At 39.6% G+C, this 26,471-nt stretch overlaps 1 protein-coding gene across 1 annotated transcript in view; it reads left to right on the plus strand.

Annotated features, from left to right (window-relative positions):
- CCR1 (C-C motif chemokine receptor 1) overlaps positions 1-26,471 on the plus strand; it is a 174,139-nt gene that overhangs the window by 73,247 nt on the left and 74,421 nt on the right. The window lies entirely within an intron of this gene.

Here is a 26,471-nt window from a genome sequence, read left to right on the forward strand (position 1 = left end):
AGAGTTTATTTTTTTCCAATGTAGAATCAATTTTTCCAGCAGCATTTATTGAATAACCCATCTTTTCTCACCTGATCTGAAATGCCGCCTTTATTATATACTAAATCCCTATATACACATGAGTTTGTTTTGACTGTTTCATTTCATTCGTTTCCCTACTTCTGCACTGGTATCCCACATTTTAATTACAGTTGCTTCATAATATGTTTTGATCTCTGAATGGATGAGACTTTATTCTTCTGTTTCAGATATTGTTTGGGGTCTCACATTTTCTTTGTAAACTTTGAATCACTTTGTCCAGTTTAAAAAAAAAAAACTATTAAATTGTACTGAATTTCTAGTTTAACTTGAGGAAAATGGGCATCTTTACAACAGTAGTCTCTCTATCCGGGAAGGTGTTAGGACTCTACACTTACTCAAGCCCTGTTTTGTGTCCTTCATGTAGGAAGCATTTCAGATACACTGTGGCATTTTGAGTTTTTGCAACAACGGTATGAGGTTAAATGATGGTATTCTCATTTTAAAGATGAGGAACTCAAGGCTCAAACCGTTTATGTAATTGGTCTGAGGCCAAATACTATCAGAAGCAAGGTACCAATACACTTGCCATTATCAGTCATTTCTTCATACTAAAAATATTAATCAGATACTCTCCTGAATGTAGGTTTTGATCTGGAGAGAAAGAAGAGAATGTGACCTCATTTGAGCCTTTAAGAGAAAGGAGAATGTGTAATTGGTGGGGTAAAATGAGCATGTATTATTTTGGCTGCCCAGTATGAAAACACTCTTCCTATTTTCAGAAATAACCCAGATAAGGAGGGGGCAGCTCTGCTTTCCACTTTGGAAGCCAAAGCAGGGGAGAAATGCCCCCGTCTCACTTTCTGACACCTTGTGGCTGAGCATGTGATCTAGGCCTGACCATTTGCTGCCCTCTGGAAATTTTCATCTTGAGGGAGTGGTTGCCAGGTTAGAGCTCATTCACAGTGGCTGTGGTGTCATTGATTGACCAGTGTTGGGTGACAGGGTCTTCAGCAATAGCAGAAGTAAAACATTTATGTCACCAGGATAATGGATGTGCCTTAGTTTATGCCCAAACCTAGATCCTTAGTCTCCTCATCAATTATGGCAGCTACTGATACCCTTCCAATAAAATTATTTGCTCCTATATCAATTAGAATTGTTTCTATTGCTCACTCTAAGAACCTTGACCAAGTAGAAGTTGGTATCTAGAGGAGCACAGACCACAGACCATCAGGGAAATGAGGGGACTGGGATTGATTCCCTGGCCTGGTTGGGGCTAAAGGTGATGAAAATCCAGCTGGTATTAAGGCATCGGCTTTTGAAACAGCTAATGAAAGTACCACCTGTGGTCACCTGTAATAAAATGCTATTGTGTTGTCTGGAATTTAATTTAAAACACTTCAGTTTTAAACATGTAATATAGAGGTGTTATTTAGTTTTAATCCATATCCTGGGAGCACTAGTTAACATTTGAAATACCTCAATCAAGAATATACCCTCCTGTATGACGACATACACTACCAAATGTAAAATAGATAGCTAGTGGGAAGAGGCCACATAGCACAGGGAGATCAGCTCGGTGCTTTGTGACCACCTAGAGGGGTGGAAGGGAGGGAGATGCAAGAGGGAGGAGATATGGGGACATATGAATATGTATAGCTGATTCACTTTGTTATAAAGCAGAAACTAACACACCATTGTAAAGCAATTCTACTCCAATAAAGATGTTTAAAAAAAAAAAAGAATATACCCTCCTGGGGTTAGTTAGTTAACTTGAGAAGACTTTAGTTAAGAGCCTCATTCCAAGAAAGTATCTGTCTTTCCCCCACTGCTTTGCAATGCCACGTTTATCATATATTAAATTTTCTTATATTTATGAATTTGTTACTATACTTTGTATTCTGTTCTATTGATATATTTGTCCACTTTTGTACCAGCACCACAGTTTTAAAAAAAATAACTGTGGTGTTTCGATACAAAGTAGAAAAATACCCTTGTACTGTTTTAATTTGGGGTGGACTGAACTGGTCCTGGCAGTCAGATTCTGGTTCCAGAGTGGGCAGAAGAGAGAAGCCACACCTATTATGGAATGTCATCAAGGATTAGTCCTGTAGAGATGTGCTCCATCTTATGATGACCCCTAGACTTCCATAAAATATTCCAGACATTCCAGTAGAAGGAGATTTTTTTTACCTCATTTGCTCAGGGTTTTGATCTCTGTGTAGATTTCTGGTTAACTCTTTTTTGGGGGACATAACTCTTCTTCCATTTAAACATGTGCTTTGGCGCTGAGAGGTGGGCGGAGCAGAGTTGATCAGACCCTGCCTGCCCTGCCTAGGGCTGAAGACAGGAGGTGGGGTGGGTACGCTGGGATCTGCCGGGGTGGGCTGGGGTGGGCGAGGGTTGTTGAGGATCCAGGTGGGGAGGGGCGTCACTGGAGCACCCTGGCTGACCTGGGTGGCGGCGGCCTCGTGCCCTCCCTGCCCGGTGCAGCATTTATTGCTAAATTATTGTCCACGAGGGGCAGCACTGGGCGGGCCCCTGGGTATTTATTGCTGTAAATAGTGTATGTTTGTGATATATAAGGTTTTCTTTATTTTGTATATGATCAATAAACACCTTTTAAAGAGAAAAGAACAAACCAACAAACATGTGCTTTGCCCCTAATAAAAACTATTAGGTATCTTATGAGCATAAACTGATAACAGGTTAGATATCTCATCCTGTCTTGTGCAGCTAAAAATTCATTAATTTATATGCTATTGAAATAATATTAGAGGAGAAAAAAATCACAATATTCTAACAGATTGCTTTCATTTTCTGTTTTTATGCAGTTCTTGTTCATAATTCTTGTTGAAAATATACATAAGCACATATAATTTTGCAGTTGTATTCATAGAATGGGAAATAATTTTGTTTTAATCACATACTGTAAGATTTATTTCTGGTGCTGTATTGTCTTTAGAATAACACCTCTTCCTTTAAAAATCTCCTCACCTTTTTAAGGTACATAATGTGGTTGATATATATCAAATTACTAAGCATTATCACTATTATTGTACATTTGTCTCCAGGTTTTTGCTATTATAAGTAGTGCTGTAATGAGCTTCTTTTTGCATTTGGCATTTTCTTCTTTTTAGACCAGTATAAATCCTGAGGAATGGAGTAACTGTGTCAAAGAGAAAAAAATAGTTTATGACTGTTGAAACATTTGCCCCATTACTTTCCAATAATATTATGACAATTTATAAAATATAAATGGATCATGTTTACTATAAACTTACATACTTTAGCTATTATCATTATTTGACATTTTTGAGAGGTTAGTTTTTAATGCATCTAAAAATGAGACTTTATATTTATTCCTATTAAATTTTATCCTCTTAGTTTTAACCAAGCACAAGCTGTCAAGATGTTTTTGAAATCTGGTTCTGTTATTTCATTAGCTGTCATTCCCAACTTTGTGCCAGTTGTCATTCCAGCAAGCCACAGCTTTAGTGCCCTCATTCAAGTAACTGCTAAATCATTGACTAGAAAATAGTTCACCGTGATAGATTTAGCTTACCCCTAAAGATCTTCTTTGAGGGTAATATTAACCCATTAATCAACTCTTGTTAGATACCATTATTGAACTGGTCTTCATTTCTCCTTTGACTAAGCTATGCCATAGGTCTCTATTCAGTCCAATCCAGTCCAATTAAATCTGTTTCTCATTATTTGAACTCCAAATGCCAAGATATGTACTAGGCAGTAGAGAGCCTGCCAGATATCTTGTTGTCATTGGGGTTCATTGGCATTCCTGGATTTACCAATTGAGTAACTTCATTGAAAAGGGAAATGTAGTTGGTATGGCATGAATTGTTATTAGAGGATGTATGTTGTCCTATAGTGGAAGAGTTGGTTGCTCTGCCAGGGGGGTAGGGTGGCACTAGGCCAAGGGATTAAGCGACAAAAAACGACAGGGTGGGCAAGTAGGGTGGAACTGAGAAGTGTTGCTTAGGCATGCACAAGAGGGGCTAAACCAGAAGTTCATAAGCATGGTGGACTAACTGCAGGGAAATCTAGGTCAGAAGTTGGGGGTGGAAATGAAAGAGTGATATTCAAGAAGTTCATGAACTTTGGACATTGAGTTTACCAGAGGGAGTGAGTAAGTATTTGTTTTGTAAATTCCCCTCCATTTCTCCACCCCTACCTCTCATTCCTATCATATCTGGGGGCTTAACCTTACCACTTTACCTTGGCAAGCTCCTCATAATTAGTGTCTTTTAACTAGTATCTTTTAACTAGCATCTAATTATTCTGCCCAGCATTTGTGAAGTTTCAGTACCAGTCTCACTTAAGTAAATACTCAACAATCTCTCCTTTTATATAAGTGAAGCAAGGATATCTTCCCAACTCCGTCCAGTCTTTTGCCTCCTCTCTTACTCTCTGAGTATTATTGACAACAGTTTTCTAGTTATACCTGCAAATCCTTTCCATACCTCTAATGTGACTTATCTGAATCTGGAGAGTAAATCTCTTTTGGAAAAAATGGATGCTCTCAATATATCTTCACCTATCTTGGGCAATTTCTTCTGTTAAAAAGCTCATTTCTTCTATTATAAAGGTGATACATGCTAATTTTAGAAAAATTGTTCGATGCATAGAGAGAGAGAGGGGGAAAATCACTATTGTTCTACCATCAAAAGTCTACACTGTAGGAGGTCAGCTAGGTGGTTTGTGACCACCTAGAGGGTTGGGGTAGGGAGGGTGGGAGGGAGGGAGACACAAGAGGGAAGAGATATGGGAGCATATGTATATGTATAACTGATTCACTTTGTATAAAGCAGAAGCTAACACACCATTGTAAAGCAATTATACTCCAATAAAGATGTTTTAAAAAAAGTCTACACCGTAAAGATTTAATTCTATTTCCTTTTAGTACTTTTCATGCATTCATTATCAAGCACCCACAATCACCTGGACATTGTATCGGTTCCTGGAATTGCTATAGTAGACAAAACAGACACAGCTCTTACAGTCTAGCTGTGGGACAAGGACATAAAATTAAACAAATAGGAACTTCCAGGAAGATGGAGTAAAAGTACTTTTCCCTATTCTTCCCACTGAATACAACTAAAACCTCTGATCATCGTATATAAAACAAACATAAGAAAACTCTGAGGGACTTCCCTGGTGGTGCAGTGGTTAAGAATCTGCCTGCCAACCAATGCAGGGGACATGGGTTCGATCCCTGGTCCGGGAAGATCCCACATGCCACAGAACAACTAAGCCTGTGTGCCACAACTACTGAGCCTGTGCTCTAGAATCCATGAGCCACAACTGTTGAGCCTGTGTGCCACAACTACTGAAGCCCATGCGCCTAGAGCCTATGCTCTGCAGCAAGAGAAGCCACTATAATGAGAAGCCCATGCACTGCACTGAAGAATAGCCCCTGCTCGCCACAACTAGAGAAAGGCTGCACGGCAACGAAGACCCAACACAGCCAAAAATAATAAATAAATAAATAATCATAAGTTTAATTAAAAAAAAGAAAACTCTGAAAGGTGGAGAGAAGAAGGCAAACCAGCTAGAGACCTCAGGACCCAAGGTACAACACGGTGATGAGTTCATTGGGTTTTCTTTGCATCTCATATATCCCAGGCTGGGTGCTGGAAAAGCTAGGAACCTAGAAATGACAACAGATACAGACAAAAAATAGCTCCAATGAATTTCTACTCTCTCTGGCCCAAGGACTAGAAAGACAGAAAACTTTCAGACATTATACGCTCTATTCCAGCCAAATGCCTCAGAGAGAACTGTGACCCCCAACCCCACCCAGGCTGTCAAAGACCAGTGGTGAGCATGACCACAGGCTTTAATGAGACTGCCCAAACTTCTCCCCTCCTCTCATGGAAGAATGGTGTCAAGAAAACCAGGTGGGGAGCAGGGACTTTCATCCCCACCAGGGAATGAGGCTCATCCCCACCACCCTTCAGTGTCAGTGGAGACTATGTGAGGAGCCTGGAATTCAGTTCCCATCCAGCAGTAAAAAAGGATCCCTCCCACTCCCCAGTGGGGTGGTGTCAGAGGAAAACTAGTGGGAAGACAGGACTTTTACCACCACTCATTAACAAGGTCCAGTGGTAATGTGGTATCAGTGGAGGCCACATGGAGGAACAATAATGAGGCACTCTCACCCCTCCCATCCAGAATGGTATTAGCGGAAACCTAGTGGGTACTCTCACTTCCACCTAGCAGTAACAAGAGCCCCTCCTCCCCCTTGGGTGTCAATGAAGACCAAGTGGAAAAACCCGGACATTTACCCCTACGTGGCACTAACAAGGCAGTACCACCCTTTCCCCTGCTAGAGCAGTGTTAAAGAAGCCAACTAAAACAGAGGGTTTAAATAAGATCCAGAGTCCTATATTACGCTACTCAAAATGTCCAGGTTTCAATAGAAAGTCACTTGTCATACCAAGAAGCAATAAAATCTCAATTTGAAAGAATAGAGACAATCAACAGTTTCCAACAGTGAGACGATACAGATGTTAGAAATACAAGTAATGAAAAGCAGCCATCATATAAAAGGCTTCAATAAGCAATTATAAACACACTTGAAACATGAATAAACTGAACATCTCAGCAAAGAAAATATATCCTCTATTTCTCAGAAAGAAATAGAGGATATAAAGAAGAACCACATGGAGATTATAAAACTGAAAAATACAACAATAAGAACAACAAAAAATTGCTGCATGGGCTCAACAGCAGAAGTGGAAGTGACAGAGGAAAAAAAAAATCAGTGAACTTAAAATTTGAACAATAGAAATAACAGAAAGAAAAAAGACTGAGGAAAAAGAAAAGAACAGGGCCTCAGGAATCTGAGGGACTATAACAAAAGAATCCAGCATTCATTCGTCAGACTTCCAGAAGGGGAGGAGAAAGAGAATGAGTCTGAAAAAGTACTCAAACAAATAATGGATGAAACTTTATAAACTTAGCAAAAGATACAATCAAGACACATCATTGTCAAACTTCGGAAAACTGAAGACATTAAAAAAATCTTGAAAGCAGTTTGAAACACATTACCTATAGAGGGCAAACAAAAATAGTATGACAGTGAATTTCTCATCAGAAATCATAAAGGCTCAAAGTTAGTGGCACAATATTTTAAGTGCTGAAAAAAAGAACTATTTGATCCAGAAACCTATATCCAGTGAAAATATCCAGCAGGAGTGAAGGGAAAATCAAGACATCAGATGAGAGAAAAGAGAGCATTTGCTGCCTCTCTTTTCTCACAAGGGAATGGCTAAAGGAAATTCCCTAAACAGAAAGGAAATAATAAGATTAAGAATTCTTAGAACATCAGGAAGAGGGCAAGAACAATGGAAAGAGTAAAAATATGGGTCAGAACAACACATCTTCCTGCTGATATCAAGTTTCATAAATGACTTTTGATGATTGAAGCAGAACTTATAATGCTGTTTGGTGTGGTTTGAGATATATGTAGAGGAAATATGTTAAGAGAATTAAAATATAAATGAGGAAGGATAAAGGGAAGTAGAAGGAGGTAGGGTTCTGCATGTCATTTGAACTGGTGAAATGTCAATACCAGTAAACTGTTATGTTTATATATCAAGTAATATTTAGAATGACCACCACCAAAAAAAACCAAAAACAAAAACCAAAAAGTATACAAAGAGGTACACTCAAAAACACAATGGATAGATCAAAATTGAATTCTAAAAAAAAATGTTCAAATAATCCGCAGAAAGGCAGGAAAAGAAAATTGAGAAATGGTAAACAGAACAAATAGAGATTAAAAAGTAAATGGCAGACGTAAGCGCTGACACGGTCAACAATAACATTAAATATAAATATACCTTTTAAAACACAAATATAGGCAGAATGGATTTTTAAAAAATGACCCAACTGTATCCTGCCTACAAGAATCTCAATTCAAATATAATAACACATGTAGATTGAAAGTAAAGAAATGGAAATATATATATCATGCCAACAGCAGTCAAAAGAAACAATAATGGCTCTTAATATCAGAATTCAGAGCAAAGAAAATTAACAGGGACAGAGAGGGACATTAACCAGGATAGAAAGGGACAGAGAGGACATAATGATAAAAGGGACACTCTACCAAGAAGACATAGAGATCCTAAATGTGTCTGCACCAGACATCAGAACTGCAAAGTAAGTGAAGCAAAGACTGAAAGAACTGAAAGGAGAAGTAGATAAATTTACAATTATAGTCGGAGACCTCAGCATCCTACTGTCAACAACTGATAGAACAATCAGACAGAAAATCATCAAGGTTATAGAAGAGCTTAATAGCCCCACCCATTAACAGGATCTGACATTTAAAGAACACTCCACTGTACAGAGGTAGAACACACATTCTTTTTAAGCACCACAGGGCACACATGAAGGTAGACTATGTCCTAGGCCATAAAACAAACCTCAACACATTTAAGAGTTGAAATAATACAGAGTGTTTTCTCAGACCACAGTGGAATCAAATAGAAATTAATAATAGATAACAGGAAAAACAAACATTTGGAAATTAAGCAACATACTTCTAAATAATCCATGCATCAAAAAGGAAGTCTTAAAGGAAATAAAAAATACATTCAGGGGCTTCCCTGTGTGGCGCAGTGGTTAAGAATCTGCCTGCCAATGCAGGGAACACGGGTTTGAGCTCTCATCCGGGAAGATCCCACATGCTGCGAAGCAGCTAAGCCCCTGTGCTACAACTACTGAGCCTGCGCTCTAGAGCCCACAAGCTACAACTAAGCCTGCGAGCCACAACTACTGAGCCCACGTTCCACGACTGCTGAAGCCGCGTGCCTAGAGGCCATGCTCCTCAACAAGAAAAGCCATTGCAATGAGAAGCCTGTGCACTGCAGTGAAGAGTAGCCGAGTAGCCCCCACTCGCCACAACTAGAGAAAGCCCATGCGCAGCAACAAAGACCCAATGCAGCCAAAAATAAAATAAATAAAAATAAATAAAATTTAAAAAATACATTCAACTAAATTAAAAAGAGAATACGATATATCAAAATCTGTGGGACACTGCTAATGCAGTGCCAAGAGAGAAATTTATAGCAATAAATGCTTACATTAGAAAAGAATAGAAATTTCATATCAATTATTTAAGCTCCCACTTCCAAAAGCTAGAAAAAGAAGAGTTAAATAAACCCAAAGCAAGAAACAGTAAGAAAATACTAAAAATAAGGGCAGAGATAGACCTGGAGTCTGTCATACAGAGTGAAGTAAGTCAGAAGGACAAAAACAAATACCGTATGCTAACACATATATATGGAATCTAAGAAAAAAAATGTCATGAAGAGATTACTGGTAGGACGGGAATAAAACAGACCTACTAGAGCATGGACTTGAGGATATGGGGAGGGGGAAGGGTAAGCTGTGACGAAGTGAGAGAGTGGCAGGGACATATACACACTACCAAATGTAAATTAGATAGCTAGTGAGAAGCTGCCACATAGCACACGGAGATCACCTCTGTGCTTTGTGACCACCTAGAGGGGTGGGATAGGGAGGGTGGGAGGGAGGGTGACGCAAGAGGGAAGAGATATGGGAACATATGTATATGTAGAACTGATTCACTTTGTTGTAAGGGAGAAACTAACACACTATTGTAAAACAGTTTTACTCAAATAAAGATATTAAGAAAAAAATAAGGGCAAAAATCAATGAAACTGAAAAGAGAAAAACAATAAAGGAAATCATTGAAACAAAAGAAACTGCTAAAAGATCAATAACATTGACAACAAAGAGGAAAAATAAGGCAGTTCTACAAACCGAAATCTCATAACTTAGATGAAATGCACCGATTTCTTCAAAAGCACATACTGTCAAAACTCACCCAGTATGAAATAGATAATTTGAATATTCTTATAACTATTAAGGAAATTAAATTAATAATTTAAAACATTCCCAAAAAAGAAATTTCCAGGTCTGTATGGTTTCACTGGAGAATTAAAGCCAATTCTATTCAGTAGCTCCCAGAAAGTAGAAGTGGAGGGAACACTTATAATTTAATATAGCTAGAACTATCTTTTTACCAAAATCAGGAAAAGTTAATACAATAAAAGATAACTATAGGGCTTCCCTGGTGGCGTAGTGGTTGAGAGTCCGCCTGCCGATGCAGGGGACCACAGGTTCGTGCCCTGGTCTGGGAAGATCCCACATGCCGCAGAGCGGCTGGGCCCATGAGTCATGGCCACTGAGCCTGCGCGTCCGGAGCCTGTGCTCCGCAATGGAAGAGGCCACAACAGTGAGAGTCCCGTGTACCGCAAAAAAAAAAAAAAAAAAAAAAGATAACTATAGACCAATATTCCGCATGATTACACACATAAAAATCCTTAAGAAAATATTAACGAATAGAATTCATCAATATTTAAAAACAATTATATAACACGACCCAGGGAGGTTTGTTCCAGGGATGCAAGGCTGGCTTAATATTCCAAAAATGGGCAGAAGACCTAAATAGACATTTCTCCAAAGAAGATATACCGATTGCCAACAAACACATGAAAGAATGCTCAACATCATTAATCGTCAGAGAAATGCAAATCAAAACTACAATGAGATATCATCTCACACTGGTCAGAATGGCCATCATCAAAAAACCTAGAAACAATAAATGCTGGAGAGGATGTGGAGAAAAGGGAACCCTCTTGCACTGCTGGTGGGATTGTGAATTGGTACAGTCACTATGGAGAACAGTATGGAGGTTCCTTAAAAAACTACAAATAGAACTACCATACGACCCAGCAATCCCACTACTGGGCATATACCCTGAGAAAACCATAATTCAAAAAGAGTCATGTACCAAAATGTTCATTGCAGCTCTATTTACGATAGCCAGGACATGGAAGCAACCTAAGTGTCCATCAACAGATGAATGGATAAAGAAGATGTGGCACATACATACAATGGAATATTACTCAGCCATAAAAAGAAACGAATTTGAGTTATTTGTAGTGAGGTGGATGGACCTGGAGTCTGTCATACAGAGTGAAGTAAGTCAAATACAGTATGCTAACACATATATATGGAATCTAAGGAAAAATATGTCATGAAGAGATTACTGGTAGGACGGGAATAAAACACAGACCTACTAGAGCATGGACTTGAGGATATGGGGAGGGGGAAGGGTAAGCTGTGACGAAGTGAGAGAGTGGCATGGACATATATACACTACCAAACGTAGGGTGGATAGCTAGTGGGAAGCAGCCACATGGCACAGGGAGATCAGCTAGGTGGTTTGTGACCACCTAGAGGGGTGGGATAGGGAGGGTGGGATGGAGGGAGACACAAGAGGGAAGAGATATGGGAACATATGTATATGTATAACTGATTCACTTTGTTGTAAGGCACAAACTAACACACCATTGTAAAGCAACTATACTCCAATAAAGATGTTTAAAAAAATTGTAAAAAAAAAGAAAATCAGTTAATGTAATCCACTACATTAAAGGCTAAAGAAGAAAATCACATGATTGTATCAATTGATGAAGAAAAGCGTTTGAGAGAATTCAACATGCATCCATGAAAAAAATCTCAGAAAACCAGAAATAAAGCAAAACTTTCTGCTACAAAAAACCTACAGCTTAGGGTTATGCTTAATGGTGAATGACTTAATGCTTTCCTTATAAAGTCAGGAACAAGGCAAGAATGTGCACTTTTACCACTCTTATTCACCATCATAATGAGTCTTTTGCCCAGTGCAGTATGGAAGAAAAGAAAACAAAAATATACAGATCCAACAGTAAGAAATAAAGTGTCCCTATTTGCAGATAATATAATTGTCTACATAGGAAATTTCAAGGAATCTACAAAGAAAACTTCTAGAAATAATGAGTTCGATAAAGTTGGAGGATGCAAGATAAGCAAGTAAAAAGCAATTGTGTTTCTGTATTAGCAATGAATATGGACACAGAAGTTAAAAATACAACACAATTTACAGTTGCTCAAAAAATGAAATATTTTAGGTATAGCTCCAACAAAACATGTACAGGATGACTATGCTGAAAACTACAAAACACTGATGAAAGAAATCAAAGATCTTTCTAAATGCAGAGACTTACTATGATCATGAATTAGAAGGCTCAACATAGTAATGTTGTCAGTTATCCCCAAACTAATATACAGGTTTAATGCGGTTCATTTCAAAATCTCAGCAAGATTATTCGTAGATATAAGCAAGATTATTCTATAGTTTATGTGGGAAAGCAAAGGAACTAGAATAGCTATAACAATCTTGAAAATGAACTAAGTGAGAAGAATTAGTATACTAGATTTTAAGACATTATATAGCTACAGTAATCAATATGTGAAATTAGTGGAGGTATATTCACATAGATAAATGGAACAAAATAGAGAATCCAGAAATAGACCCACGTAAATATGGCCAACTGATTGTTGACAAAAGTAATTCATTGGAGGGAGAATAAACTTTTCAACAAATGGTGCTCGAGCAAATAGTTATCCTAGGAAAGAAAAAAAATACAAAAATCAACTCAAAATGGATCATGGACTTAAATGTTAAATGTTTTTTTACATCTTTTGTAAAAACAAAGAAACGTTGGGATCTAGCATTAGGCAGAGATCTTAGACTTAACACAAAAAACAGGATCCATAAAAGAAAAAAATTGATAAGTTGAACTTCAAGGTAAAAGCTTTTAGTTTGCAAAATATTCTCTTAAGAAGGTAAAAAGGCAAGCTACAGAGTGGAGAAAATATTTGCAACCCACATATCCAACAAAGGGAACGTATAAAGAACTCTCAGAACTCACCAGTTAAAAATCCAACAAACAACTCACCTAAAAAGGACAAAAAAACACGAACAGACATTTTACCAAAGTGGAAATGGCCAAAAAGCACATGAAAAAATGTTCAACATCACTTTCCACTAGGGAAATGCAAATTAAGTCATGATGAGCTATCACTAAATATCTATCAGGGTGGCTAAAATCAAATGCTGGTGACAATGCAGAAGAGTGCTTATATATTGCATTGCTGGTGAGAATGTAAAACTTGACAGCCATCCCAGAAAATAAGTTGGCAGTCTCTTAAAATTAAACATGCAAATGCTGTATGACACAGCTACTGAATTTCTAAGCATTGATTTCCAGAGAAATGAAAACTTAGGTTCATAACAGAAACCTATACATGAATGTTTATAGTGGCTTTATTCATAATAGTCAAAAACTGGAAACCACTGAGATGGCTGTCAGTGGCTGACTGGTTAAAACAAGTTGAGGCACATCCACACCAGAGAATACTACTCAGTAATAAATAGAAACAAATTATTGATACCACAACATAGATGAATCTCAAGGAAATTATACTGAAAGAAGGCATTTCAAAATGTTACATACTGTGTGATTCAGTTTACATAACATTCTTGAAATTACAAAATTTTAGAAATGAATATTAGATTAGCAGTTGCCAGGGATAAGGAATGTGGATGAGGAGGGATAGGGAGGGGAGTGGTATGGCTCTAAGAAAAGCAACCCAGGGTTCCTTCTGGAGATGGAATTGTTCTGTATCTCAACTGTATTGATGTCAATATCATGGTTGTGATGTTGTATTATATTTTTCTAAGATGTTGCCATGAAGGAAACTGGTAAGGGGTACATAAGATTTTTCTGTATTATTTCTTATAACTAAAAGCATGTGAATCTACAGTTAACTTTAATTAAAAGCACACACACAAATAAATGGGTAATTGCAGTATGTGATTGGGGATATGAAAGTAAAGAAGAATGCTTTATTAGAATAGCATTTGGCACAAAGTTGGGAGTGACAACAGATGATTTAAAAGACAGGTACAGAATTCAAAAACAGGTAACAGCTTGGAATAATGGACCAAAAATATAATGGTTTTTAATGTAAAATGCTGTTTTATATACATAAAATTTTCCTGCTCAAAAATTTACGCAATGAAATTCCTGTCCTTAACCTTGAGAATTTCAATCCTTTCAGTTCTCAGTGCTATTGAAAATTGTCTAAGAAAGATCAAAAGTAAGAGAGTCTTTCTCCCTTTCTCTTTTTCTACCAACAACCCTACCTCTCAGCAGCTGCAGAGGGTAGACGAAGTTCTGAACCATAAATGCAATTCAAGAGTCAGTTCTAATAACATATTAAGCTGAAAACGTTCACTTAATATGTAAAGAATATTGATCCTACTTCTTTGTCTGTTAAGGAACAGGGTGAGAAAATTTGTTAACTGTGAGCACCTTTTTCTTTTATCATAAAAAAATCATCCTTGCAGTGCATTTGTAACAGATTTTCAAGTCACTTGGACTTTTGATGTTACTATAACTGCTGTGAAATGCAACTTTAGGTATCCAAGTCTGGTTTGTGAAATTGGTTCTCTTGCTTGATAATTTGTTGCCCTTGGTAATAATAAGCCATTTTTTTTTCTGATTTCTGCCAGTGTAAATACTTGTAAAGAAAAGGGCATGTATGATTTGTTTATTAGCTAAAAGAATGAATAAGGTAAAATAAGCTAATGATGCAGGTAGATTTTTTGTCTTAAAACATTGTGTATGACTGATCATTGTATGACATTATCTTACCTCTCGACCGCTTGTTATGTGAAATAATAACTCTCCTAATTGTTTAAGCCATTATTTTGGTTGTCTTTTCTGTTAGTTGTGTCCTGAATCATACTGATTCAAATTTACTCCAGATGAAATTAGTTATTAATTAATTGAAAAAGTACTTTAAAATAAATATATTAAGTGGTTCACAATCATATGTCTAGGCATATCTTGAATGGAGATGGAGCCAAGATATGCTTAAATATATTATTGTGAAACTGCAGCACATCAGTGATACAGAGAAACTCTTCAAAGATGTCAAAGAGAGAAGACTGTTTTTATGCCAGATGACAAAGTACTGTCATCAAAGTATTTACGGAAAATGACTGTCAACCTAGAGATTTTATAGCCTGCTAATTTATCATTCAAGAATGAAGACAAGGGCTTCCCTGGTGGCGCAGTGGTTGGGAGTCCGCCTGCCGATGCAGGGCACACGGGTTCGTGCCCCGGTCCGGGAAGATCCCACATGGTGCGGAGCAGCTAGGCCTGTGAGCCATGGCCGCTGAGGCTGCCAGGCGTCCGGAGCCTGTGCTCCGCAACGGGAGAGGCCACAACAGTGAGAGGCCCGCCTACCGCAAAAACAAAAACAAAAACAAAGAATGAAGACAAATGAAAAAGATCTTAAGACATACAAGGATTAGGGAATTCCACTGTCTATAGACACTCAATAAAAGAACTATCTCCCCAAAATATGCTCTAACAAGAAGAGGAGTGAACTTGGAAGGAAACGATGGGATATAAAAAACTGCTGTAAGATAGAAACTGATAAAAATATATTGGTAAATTTAAAGACTGATGGAAGAAAACTTTTTTGTTTTTGCTGTTTAAAAATGTGAAAAAAAACCAAAAACAAGCCTCCAAGCAGTAATGACTAGATAGTAGGGAGGTGATGTTCAGTGGGTAAAGTGAGCAAAAATCCATGTTGCATTTAGGAGGAAAATAGAAAATATTAAATAACTTCAAAATCTGTTAGAAAAATCTGTAATTAAATATGGATGCTTAAAAAAATAAAGAGTAACTGTGAAGAGAATTGACTATAATCTGTAGCCTCCAAAGTAGCAGGGGAATAAATACAGGGAATGAGATTTAAGAAAAAAAAAAAAGGAAAAAAGTTGGTAAAGAGAAAATAAAGCAAAATGGCTAAAGTAAGTCAGATTATGTCAATAGCCACAAAAGAAGTAAAAAGTAAGTGGATTAACATGATATCAATAGCCACAAAAGAAGTAAAAAGTAAGTGGATTAACATGATATCAATAGCCACAAAAGAAGTAAAAAGTAAGTGGATTAACATGATTTGTTGAAAGCAAACTATCACTCACTGCTTATATAAGAACTCCTATAAGAACACCATGTAGACTGAAAATAAAGGGGTTGGAAAGAGTTATTCTGTAAAACAATTTGTCAAAAGAACACTGACATATAATATCAAAGTAGAATTTAAGGCAAAATCCTAAATTTGGGAAAGAAGAAGACTACATACTATTAAAGGAATGATCTGTTAAGAAAGTAATTTTCATTTTATTAGTATTATAATTATAATAAGGTGTAAAATTCATAATATAAAATATTAACATTGGTTTTAAAATAAATTTTACAAATAAAATATTTTCCCATTTTTTAAAATGAGAAATAAAGTTGCTCCCACAAACATAAGCCATTATCATATTTTATGCGTGAAACTGCTGGACACGTTCCAGATCAAGATTTTTGATGACAATAATTTCAAATTCTTTTTTATTTTTTAACATCTTTATTTGAGTATAACTGTTTTACAATAGTGTGTTAGTTTCTCCTTTACAACAAAGTGAATCAGTTATACATATACATATGTTCCCATATCTCTTCCCTCTTGCGTCACCCTCCCTCCCACCCTCCCTATCCCACCCCTCTAGGTGGTCACAAAGCACAGAGGTGATCTCCCTGTGCTATGTGGCAGCTTCCCACTAGCTATCTAATTTACATTTGGTAGTGTGTATATGTCCCTGCCACTCTCTCACTTCGTCACAGCTTACCCTTCCCCCTCCCCATATCCTCAAGTCCATGCTCTAGTAGGTCTGTGTTTTATTCCCGTCCTACCAGTAATCTCTTCATGACATTTTTTTTCTTAGATTCCATATATATGTGTTAGCATACGGTATTTGTTTTTATCCTTCTGACTTACTTCACTCTGTATGACAGACTCCAGGTCCATCCACCTCACTACAAATAACTCAAATTCATTTCTTTTTATGGCCGAGTAATATTCCATTGTATATATGTGCCACATCTTCTTTATCCATTCATCTGTTGATGGACACTTAGGTTGCTTCCATGTCCTGGCTATCGTAAATAGAGCTGCAATAAACATTTTGGTACATGACTCTTTTTGAATTATGGTTTTCTCAGGGTATATGCCCAGTAGCGGGATTGCTGGGTCATATGGTAGTTCTATTTGTAGTTTTTTCAGGAACCTCCTTACTGTTCTCCATAGTGGCTGTATCAATTTACATTCCCACCAGCAGTGCAAGAGTGTTCCCTTTTCTCCACACCCTCTCCAGCATTTATTGTTTCTAGATTTTTTGATGATGGCTATTCTGACCGGTGTGAGATGATATCTCATCGTAGTTTTGATTCGCATTTCTCTAATGATTAATGATGTTGAGCATTCTTTCATGTGTTTGTTGGCAATTGGTATATCTTCTTTGGAGAAATGTCTATTTAGGTCTTCTGCCCATTTTTGGATTGGGTTGTTTGTTTTTTTGTTATTGAGCTGCATGAGTTGCTTATAAATTTTAGAGATTAATCCTTTGTCAATTGCTTCATTTGCAACTATTTTCTCCCATTCTGAGGGGTGTCTTTTGGTTTTGTTTATGGTATCCTTTGCTGTGCAAAAGCTTTTAAGTTTCATTAGGTCCCATTTGTTTATTTTTGTTTTTATTTCCATTTCTCTAGGAGATGGGTCAAAAAGGATCTTGCTGTGATTTATGTCAGAGTGTTCTGCCTATGTTTTCCTCTAAGCGTTTGATAGTGTCTGGCCTTACATTTAGGTCTTTAACCCATTTTGAGTTTATTTTTGTGTGTGGTGTTAGGGAGTGTTCTAATTTCATACTTTTACAGGTAGCTGTCCAGTTTTCCCAGCACCACTTATTGAAGAGGCTGTCTTCTCCACTGTATATCCTTCCCACCTTTATCAAAGATAAGGTGACCATATGTGTGTGGGTTTATCTCTGGGCTTTCTATCCTGTTCCATTGATCTATATTTCTGTTTTTGTGCCAGTACCATACTATCTTGATTACTGTAGCCTTGTAGTAGAGTCTGAAGTAAGGGAGCCTGATTCCTCCAGCTCCATTTTTCATTCTCAAGATTGCTTTGGCTATTCGGGGTCTTTTGTGTTTCCATACAAATTGTGAAATTTTTTGTTCTAGTTCTATAAAAAATGCCAGTGGTAATTTGATAGGGATTGCATTGAATCTGTAGATTGCTTTGGGTAGTAGAGTCATTTTCACAATGTTGATCCTTCCAATCCAAGAACATGGTATATTTCTCCACCTATTTGTATGATGTTTAATTTCTTTCATCAGTGTCTTATAGTTTTCTGCATACAAGTCTTTTGTCTCCTTAGGTAGGTTTATTCCTAGATATCTTATTCTTTTTGTTGCAATGTAAATGGGAGTGTTTTCTTAATTTCACTCTCAGATTTTTCGTTAGTGTATAAGAATGCCAGAGATTTCTGTGCATTAATTTTGTATCCTGCTACTTTACCAAATTCATTGATTAGCTCTAGTAGTTTTCTGGTAGCATCCTTAGTATTCTCTATGTGTAGTATCATGTCATCTGCAAACAGTGACAGCTTTACCTCTTCTTTTCCTATCTGGATTCCTTTTATTTTTTTTTTTTCTCTGATTGCTGTGGCTAGAACTTCCAAAACTAGGTTTAATAAGAGTGGTGAGAGTGGGAAACCTTGTCTTGTTCCTGATCTTAGTGGAAATGGTTTCAGTTTTTCACCATTGAGGACAATGCTGGCTGTGGGTTTGTCATATATGGCCTTTATTATGTTGAGGAAAGTTCCCTCTATGCCTGCTTTCTGCAGGGTTTTTATCATAAATGGGTGTTGAATTTTGTCAAAAGCTTTCTCTGCATCTACTGAGATGATCATATGGTTTTTCTCCTTCAGTTTATTGATATGGTGTATCACGTTGATGATCAAATTCTTGATAATCACAATAAATGAGAAACTTTATTCACATAAATAATAATTTTTTAATCAAAATAAAGCACAGTATTTACAACCATACAAAATTTTGCAGCAGTTGAAATTATATGTGAAGAATCTAATAGTTCTCTTTCATTAACAAATGTAATATTGAAATTTTTTATAATGTTGAAATACAAATGAATATCAAAGGCAATCAAATGTGTTATGTAAAGGATCTAGAAGATGATGTAGTTCTACTTTACAAAGCACACATAACATTGTTGGAACAGTCACCCCTCCAGCTGGTTTGGATGCCACTGAAAGGGTACATCAGGCACAAATGGACAGAAGTGACTGAAATACGTAAAGCAGAGAGTTGATGCTGCTACCTGAAGCTGCGTCAGCTGGGAGCCCCACTGAGCCTCCCTGGGCCCCAGTCTCTACCAGAGGCCTTGGCTGTGCTCCATCTCCTGGGCACCTGGAATATGAATATCAGTTCCACAGACCCCTTGTCCTTGCTGGGCAGCCATGAGCTCTGCAGCTGGCTGGTGATGTGAGTGTCACCTTGTCTGGGCTCTTAGCACATTACCATAGAGCACAAGGTCTGGAAGGAGGTCGTGAGTTTACTGCCCATGGAGGCTACTGCATGAGCTTCTTGGGCAAGGGGCTGCCCTCCAGGAAACCCAGATGAGGTTGCTTATGAGAAGGCCCTGCTCAACTGTCCTGAGGGCTGAAGAAATCAATATGTTACAACACCCACAGTCCATTCATGAGTCACCAGAAGAGAAGCTCTGGAACTGAGACTATATAGAGAACTTTGATAAACACTGACCAGATCCGAGTTCATAATGGAGTTATTAGCAAATAAGAACGAAATGGTATCACACAGACCACATTCTCTGACCACAGTTTGTTAAATTAGAAACCGTCTTTGCATAAATTATAAAAACCAAAAACACATGTTTTTGAAAACTAAATAATTTTCTAAATGCCTTATGAAAGCAGAACAAAGATTATAAAGTAATTAGAGCTGAATGAAAATGAAAGCATCGATCCATAATCTGTAGTCCACAAGTCTGAAATCCAGAAGATTCTGAAAACTGAAAACTTTTGTTCATAACTCATTCAGTGGCAAAACCTGACCTGAGACCGTTCACAGTCTCAGTGATCCCACCTCCAACAAAATGGATGAAGGAAAAAAAAAAGAGAAGAGGCACAAATAAGCAATATTAGCAACAACAGCAATAAAAGACTAAGTAGAACAGAGAATAACCATCATAAGAGAATGCCTGGAGCAACTTTATGCCAATACATTTGGAAATTTGGACAAAATGCGTAATTTCCTAGAAATTATACATTGGTGAAATTGACTCATGAAAAATAGAAAAACCGAATAAACTTAGTTCTAAGAAATTGAGTTATTAAAGTCTCCTCTCTCCCCCATCAGCTTTTCGGAATAAGAAATACAAATGGCCAATAAACAGGAAAATATGCTAAATCTCCATCCTAATCAAGAAAATGCAAACTGAAATAGTATCGGGCGAACCGTTCCCACCTGTCTGATTAGTAAAGATGAAAATGCCAATGTTGCTGAGGATGTGGAGAAACCAGCCCTCTTCCATAATGTGGGTAGGAATGTAAATTGGCAAATCAATTTGTAGAGCAATTTGGCAGTATCTAGAAAATGTAGAGATGCTCTGATCCAGCAGTTCCTGTTTTAGATATATGTCCGACCTGAGGAAATTTCAGTACTTTTGCACAGAGGAACAGCAAGGGGGCCAGAGTAGCTGGAACAGAGGGAGTGAGCGGGGGGAGTGTGCAGGGACCCATGGCAGAGAGGTGGTTGGGAGTCGTGTTGTGTAGGGCTGGCAGGCCTTGGGGAGGGCTTTGCCCTTTAGTGGACATCAGCTGGGGAGCTGTTGGAGGGCCCTGGGTAGCAGGGGGACAGATGTTTCAACAGGATCATATCACTCTGGCGCTGCATTGAGCACAGCTTGTTAAGGCAGACACAGGCAGGGAAACAAGTTAGGTGAAGTTCCCACGACGACGATGAGGCTTGTTAAGGATGGGAGCAGTGGAGGTGGAGATGAATGGTCAGATCCTGAATAACCCAGGACCACGTGACTGAAGCTGAGCACACATGTAGCACCGGCCTCACCCCCACACACCGTCCAGATATGTGGGTTAGAAATCTTCCAGCAGCAAACAAGTCAACTCCCTTTCGTTTGTACTTCTTAGAATCCAGTTCCTCCCCCGGAAAGCAGCGCTTCTTTCCCATTCCTTGTGCAGGTGAGGAGGCCACTACTATTCCTGCTTGTTTAATTTTGACCCTTTAAAGAGTGTTGGGGAAGGATTTCTATAAGTGAATCAGTCTGACAGTTTCTAGTCACGTAGAGCATGGAGGTGTCATGGAATGAAGCAAGAAAGCAGATCCCCAAATATATCTTCAAAATCCTAAGATCTTGAGAAGAGTCGCTGCAGAAACAAACAAGGTAAAAATTTTAAAAATAATGAGGGGAGTTATGAAGGACTGCACTGTAGTTGGTGCCTCTTCCTGAAAGTAGATCTGCTCATGTTGTTCTCTGAGGGGAGATTCTCACTTTGCTCTGTCTCAATGCCAAGATAGGGACTCTGAATGGTTGGTTGGATCTACTGAGTTTGGGAGTTTACAAAGAAAATAAGGAAATTATTTGAAAAGAACCCATCATTTGTTTAAAGGTATGGGTTGCCAAGCAGTTACTTTGAACAGACTTAATTACGAATATTAAAAGGCAACCCAGCAGCATGATTCTGTCGTTTGGTCTTATGAGCTTAGGAACACGTGCCACCCTGTGCTGGTCTGGGCGTGGCTGGGTGAGCCGAGGGGCACATGGATTTCAGTTGTCGCCTGCCCCATGGGTAGGGGCAGCAGGCTTGTTTAGGGCAGAACATACAAAACTGTCCTTGCTCACCCCTCGTCCAGTCACATCTTGGTAAAACCCAGAGCTAAGAGCAACCAAAGATCTCTTTGGTTCAGTCTGGCTCCTCTTTTTAAATCCTTAATGTTTTGTTCTCATCTGCTCACTTCTTTCTGCATCCCACACAGTGAGGGCACATTGACCCGCCCTAACTCAGGCTGGACTCACCACTTCCTTTCGTTAAGGCTGACACATTAACTGACAAGAATATCTTTCTTTTTTGTAGTTTCACAAAGTTCAAACTTACAGTAGATAGTTTTTACAACTCTATGCAATTTAGCTATTTCCCCCATCACAGATCCATTTAAATATAAGAACTTAGGAGCTGTAGTTTTCTTTTGTATGGCTCTGTAAAATGTCTCTTGCTTCTTTCTCCCCTCTCCTCCTCTTCCTTCCTTTTATAATTAAAGCCTTATGGATATTCTTATTTTGAGGAAGGAGTGGTTTAGGTTTGCCTGGTTTGTCGTGTATGAAAAGCTCTTAATTATAATGGTGGAATATGGGGCTTAACGGTGGATGTTGGGTTGATAATTTTGGTTGGGGATTCTGCAAAATGGTACTGTAGATGCAACCCTTTTGCTCCCTAACTCCACTAGCTGGTTTTGAATTGCTCTTGATTATTCACCCAGGTCTCCTATGGTGTCATTTTGATCTACTGTCTCATTTACTTTCCTCTTTGACCAGAACAGTTCCATTTTTTAACCATCAGATAGTTTGAAGCTGGGAAGCCTGAGCTTCAGTCCTGACTCTGCCAATGAATCTGAGACACTGGTCACAGCTTGTTACCCCTCAGGACCTCAGTTTCTCCAAAAGTAAAGAAAAGAATGTCGGGCTCCATCCCAGATCTAACGGTCTGTGGAATTTGGGAAGTTGTCTCTTGCTCCGTACCACACATTAAAGGAAGAAGAGTAAAGGGGGGCCACTGCCCTGGCTGTTTCTTCTTCTGATGTCTCTTTTGCATATTTCATTATGAATCTGAGGAAGTGGAGTAAAAGGCAAGGTTACGGAAATGATTCATCTCTCTCACCAGATGGGCTTTTTGCACTGTTTCCAAGCCCTTCCTGACAGTGGTTCTCTAACTCGTCCTTGCTGAAGCACAGATTTGACAGGCCCACCAAGAGAGTTTCTGGCTCAGTAGGCCTGGGGTGAGTGGGGCCCAAGACTGCTTTTCTAACAATATGTTACTGATGCTGCTGGTCTGAGGACCTAACCTTGAGCACCACTGGCTTAAACAACAGCCTCCTCAATATCTCTTCTTGTGTGATAACAACTAGAGTATCAGTTGAGCCTCAGGCTTCTCCAGGTGTCTGTGTAGTGGTCTACATGTCTTAGCTACTCAATCCCCATGACAGCCCTTTGGGAAAAGGGGATGTATAATTACTATTGTGCAGATGAGAAAGTCATGGTTGTGAGAGGTTAAGCAATATGCCTGATCCCCCTCTTTCAGAGAAGGCAGACCTGGGAGTCAAGTCCTGACTGTCTGACTTGGAACTGGTGCTCAATTTCACTTCTCATTCTGGCCAAACTGGATGTGTTACTACCCTCTGGACATTTGCTTATGCTGGCCCTGCCTGGGGTGCTTCTCTGCCATGGGCTCTGCCCTGTCATCCTCAGAGGTCATTTCAAAGGCTCCCTCTCCTGAGAAGCTCCTACAGATTTCCTAGTCTCTTACTACTCTGATGCAGACCGTTGATAACATCTTCCTCCTCTGAACATCCATTGTACTTTATATTTGCCTTACTCTGTTTTGTCCTGTGTCTTAGCTGCTTGTTTTCCCAGCTCCATTGCTCAAGCCTGTGGGCTCCTTAAAGGCAGGGACTGATGCTTGTTCCTGTTTGGATTCACTGCCCCCTCTATTCCCAGTACCTGGCTCAGGGCTTCAGACATACGCACATTCACCAGACACACCTGTTAGGTTGAACTTGAAAAAGAAAGAAGTGGCTTATTCCCTGGTGCAGGCTGTGCCCCTGGGAAATTAGCCTGCCACATGTTTATTAGGAGTGCTTAGGAATAACTCAGGTGGGAGGGAAAGGCAGGAAGTAGGATGAGAAGAGGGCAATCTCAACAAAGGCCTCAGCTGACTCCCTGGGGAGCTCTGGAGCTGGGAGGACCCTTCATAGTTATGAAGAGATGAGGCAATGGATGAAGGCTGTCCTGGGAAGGGAATGTGACTCTTTTCAGCAGAGGTGATGCCCAAAGGAGGCTGACAGCTGTGGCTGTGTTAGCCACTCCCAGCACGAGGGGGAATGAGCCCTTCAGATCTGAAGGGGAGCCTGGGGTGCAGCACAGTGACCCTGGATGCACCCCCTAGATGACTCAGCCAACCCTCTCAGCCCTGGTGTTCCCCTTCTAGTCCCTGCTGCCTGCTTTCTGCATTTTGTACTCAGCTCAAGCATTTGGGGTGGCCTCTGGTGTGGAAGATCACACCAGCTGACTGCCCCAACCTCATGCTCTTCCTTCCTTTCTAACTGTGATTACATTCAGGTCAGCCTCCCTCCTAGCTAGAGGTGGTAGTGTGGCACCATCCTCGCCAATGAAACTAAAGGGGAAATCTGCTAGGGATTCCTGGGAAATTGTTCTTCCTTCCTATTCTTGCTGTCCCTTCCCCCTCCTCTTAATTTATTCTCCTTTTGTCTTTCTGCTTAGAATGCCAATATGAGGCTGGCAGTAGGCCAGCCATCTGGAACCCATGTGGCAGCCAGGGAGATGAAAGCATCACTCCAGGGATGCAGAGTAGAGAGCTGGACAAAGCAGCTGGGGTATTTGTGTGAGTCAGACAAGGCCATAATGAGTCAAGCCACCCCTGTGCCTGGGTTTCTGTTGTGTGCAGGTGGGGGAGACTCAGCTGGAATGGTCACCCCGTTATTATGGCTGGTGTCTGTGCTGACCACTCAGTACATTGTTCTCCTATATCTGGTTATCTAGAAGTACGTGGGCTGGATCTGTGAGTCATAGATTAGGGATCTTGGACTTGGGGAGCTGATGAAAAGTCTTGGAAAGTAGGGAAGGGGTCCTAAAGGGTGGATGTGGAGGAGGCTAGGCAGCAAGAAACAAGCAAAGGCAGAAGGAAAGATTAAGCCAAATCATTGTTGTTCAATAACAGTCATTTCCTACCAGCTCCCAGTGTCACCAACACACCCAGAACTTTCATGGGCCCACACAGCACTAGGAAGGTGGCCTAGGAGAGCTTAGGCCTGCCTCAAAGATAGGCGGAACTGAGGCTGAGTCTTGGATTCCTCTCTGATAAGCTGTGTGACCTTGTGCAAGTCGCTTAGCCTCTCTGAATTTTTGTTTGGAAAAAGATTTAATGCAACTTACAAATGGAGCTAGGCCAAGAGAAACATTTCAGATAAATTGTTGAGGAAATGGAGGAAAACAAGTGGACACCAGTGAGTCAGGCCACAGAGGGTATGCTCCAAGTTTCAGTATACTTGCTGGAGGCCTTCCAACATCTTGCCCTCAGCCCCAGCAGCCAATGAAGAGTAAAACACATTTAGTTTCGAATTCTCAGGCAGGGTAGTTCCGCAGGAGACACATAGCCATTCTTGGTATTGGATTCAAGGAGAGAGGTATCTTCCACGGGTCTTCTTTGAGAAGACATGGACATGGTGAAGTCTGTACTAAAATGTTTTACACAAGACCATCCTGAAAAAGGTGGTTAAATAAGTTTGGAAAGCCCCGTCTATCAGACCTCCTTCTTGGAGAGTCCCACATCAGTGAATTAAAGGCCCTGTAAATTTCACGGTGGACAGACTAGCTTCCAGAGCTTCTGGAGCACAGAAGAGTATCTTCAACTTCTTCTTCCTCTTGCTCCTAATTTTCTTTTGTAGCTGTTGACTGGTGTATCATGGAGCTCATGATGGCAGCTACTAGGGCAATGTAATCAATTTTCTTTAACGAGATCCGTGGAGTAGATACAGCAGAGCACTTCAAAGAGCCATTTAAAAGTGAAACACTCTTCAATGTATGTCAGTTGCAGAGCAAAGTTCAGGAAGAGGTATTCTTGGGGGCGGGGTGGGGGGGAGTGGGGTGTGGAGGGCTGCATCTGCATCATACAAAGCATCTAGTAAGTGTGCATGGATTAATCTTCCCTTTCTGGACATAGAGAACAGCCCCTTGCTAAGGGATTAGGGCCATTCTTAATGTATGAGCTATTCCTTTCTTATGGATTGAGTTGAAGTTTCCCTTTTATGGGTTTCCTAAAAGCAAAAGTAACAGTCCCAGGCACTTTAATGGGGGGGAAGTATGTTACTTGTACCTAAACACATATTTACCCCAATAGGAATGTCATGCCAGTAAGGGAAAGAAAGGCCTGGTGTGGTGAGGTCATTCTGGGGCCCCTTGCAGAAACCCCAGACCCACTTCTGGAGTGCAGCCAAAAAGCAATGGCAGAATGGCCTTGGTAGCCCAGGCCAGTTTCTTTTACTGGATCAGTTCACACCTGATAACCAGGACCATTTCCTGAGTTAAAACATCCCAGGGAAGTTTGCTGGGGAGAGGACAGGCAGGGTGGATGTATCCTCCTGAGTTCATATGTGTGGAGCATTTGAAATAGGCCTAGAGGATATCTTCAGTTCTTCCATCCCAGCACTTCTCAGTCCACTCGGCATCCATACTCAAGGTTTGTCCAAGATCCAACTTGTCCCTGAAGCTTTGGATAGCAACCCTGCCTCCAGGCAGTCTCTCCATTC

This window comes from Kogia breviceps, chromosome 10 (genome assembly GCF_026419965.1).
Source record: "Kogia breviceps isolate mKogBre1 chromosome 10, mKogBre1 haplotype 1, whole genome shotgun sequence".
In the NCBI taxonomy this organism is placed as follows: domain Eukaryota; kingdom Metazoa; phylum Chordata; class Mammalia; order Artiodactyla; family Physeteridae; genus Kogia; species Kogia breviceps.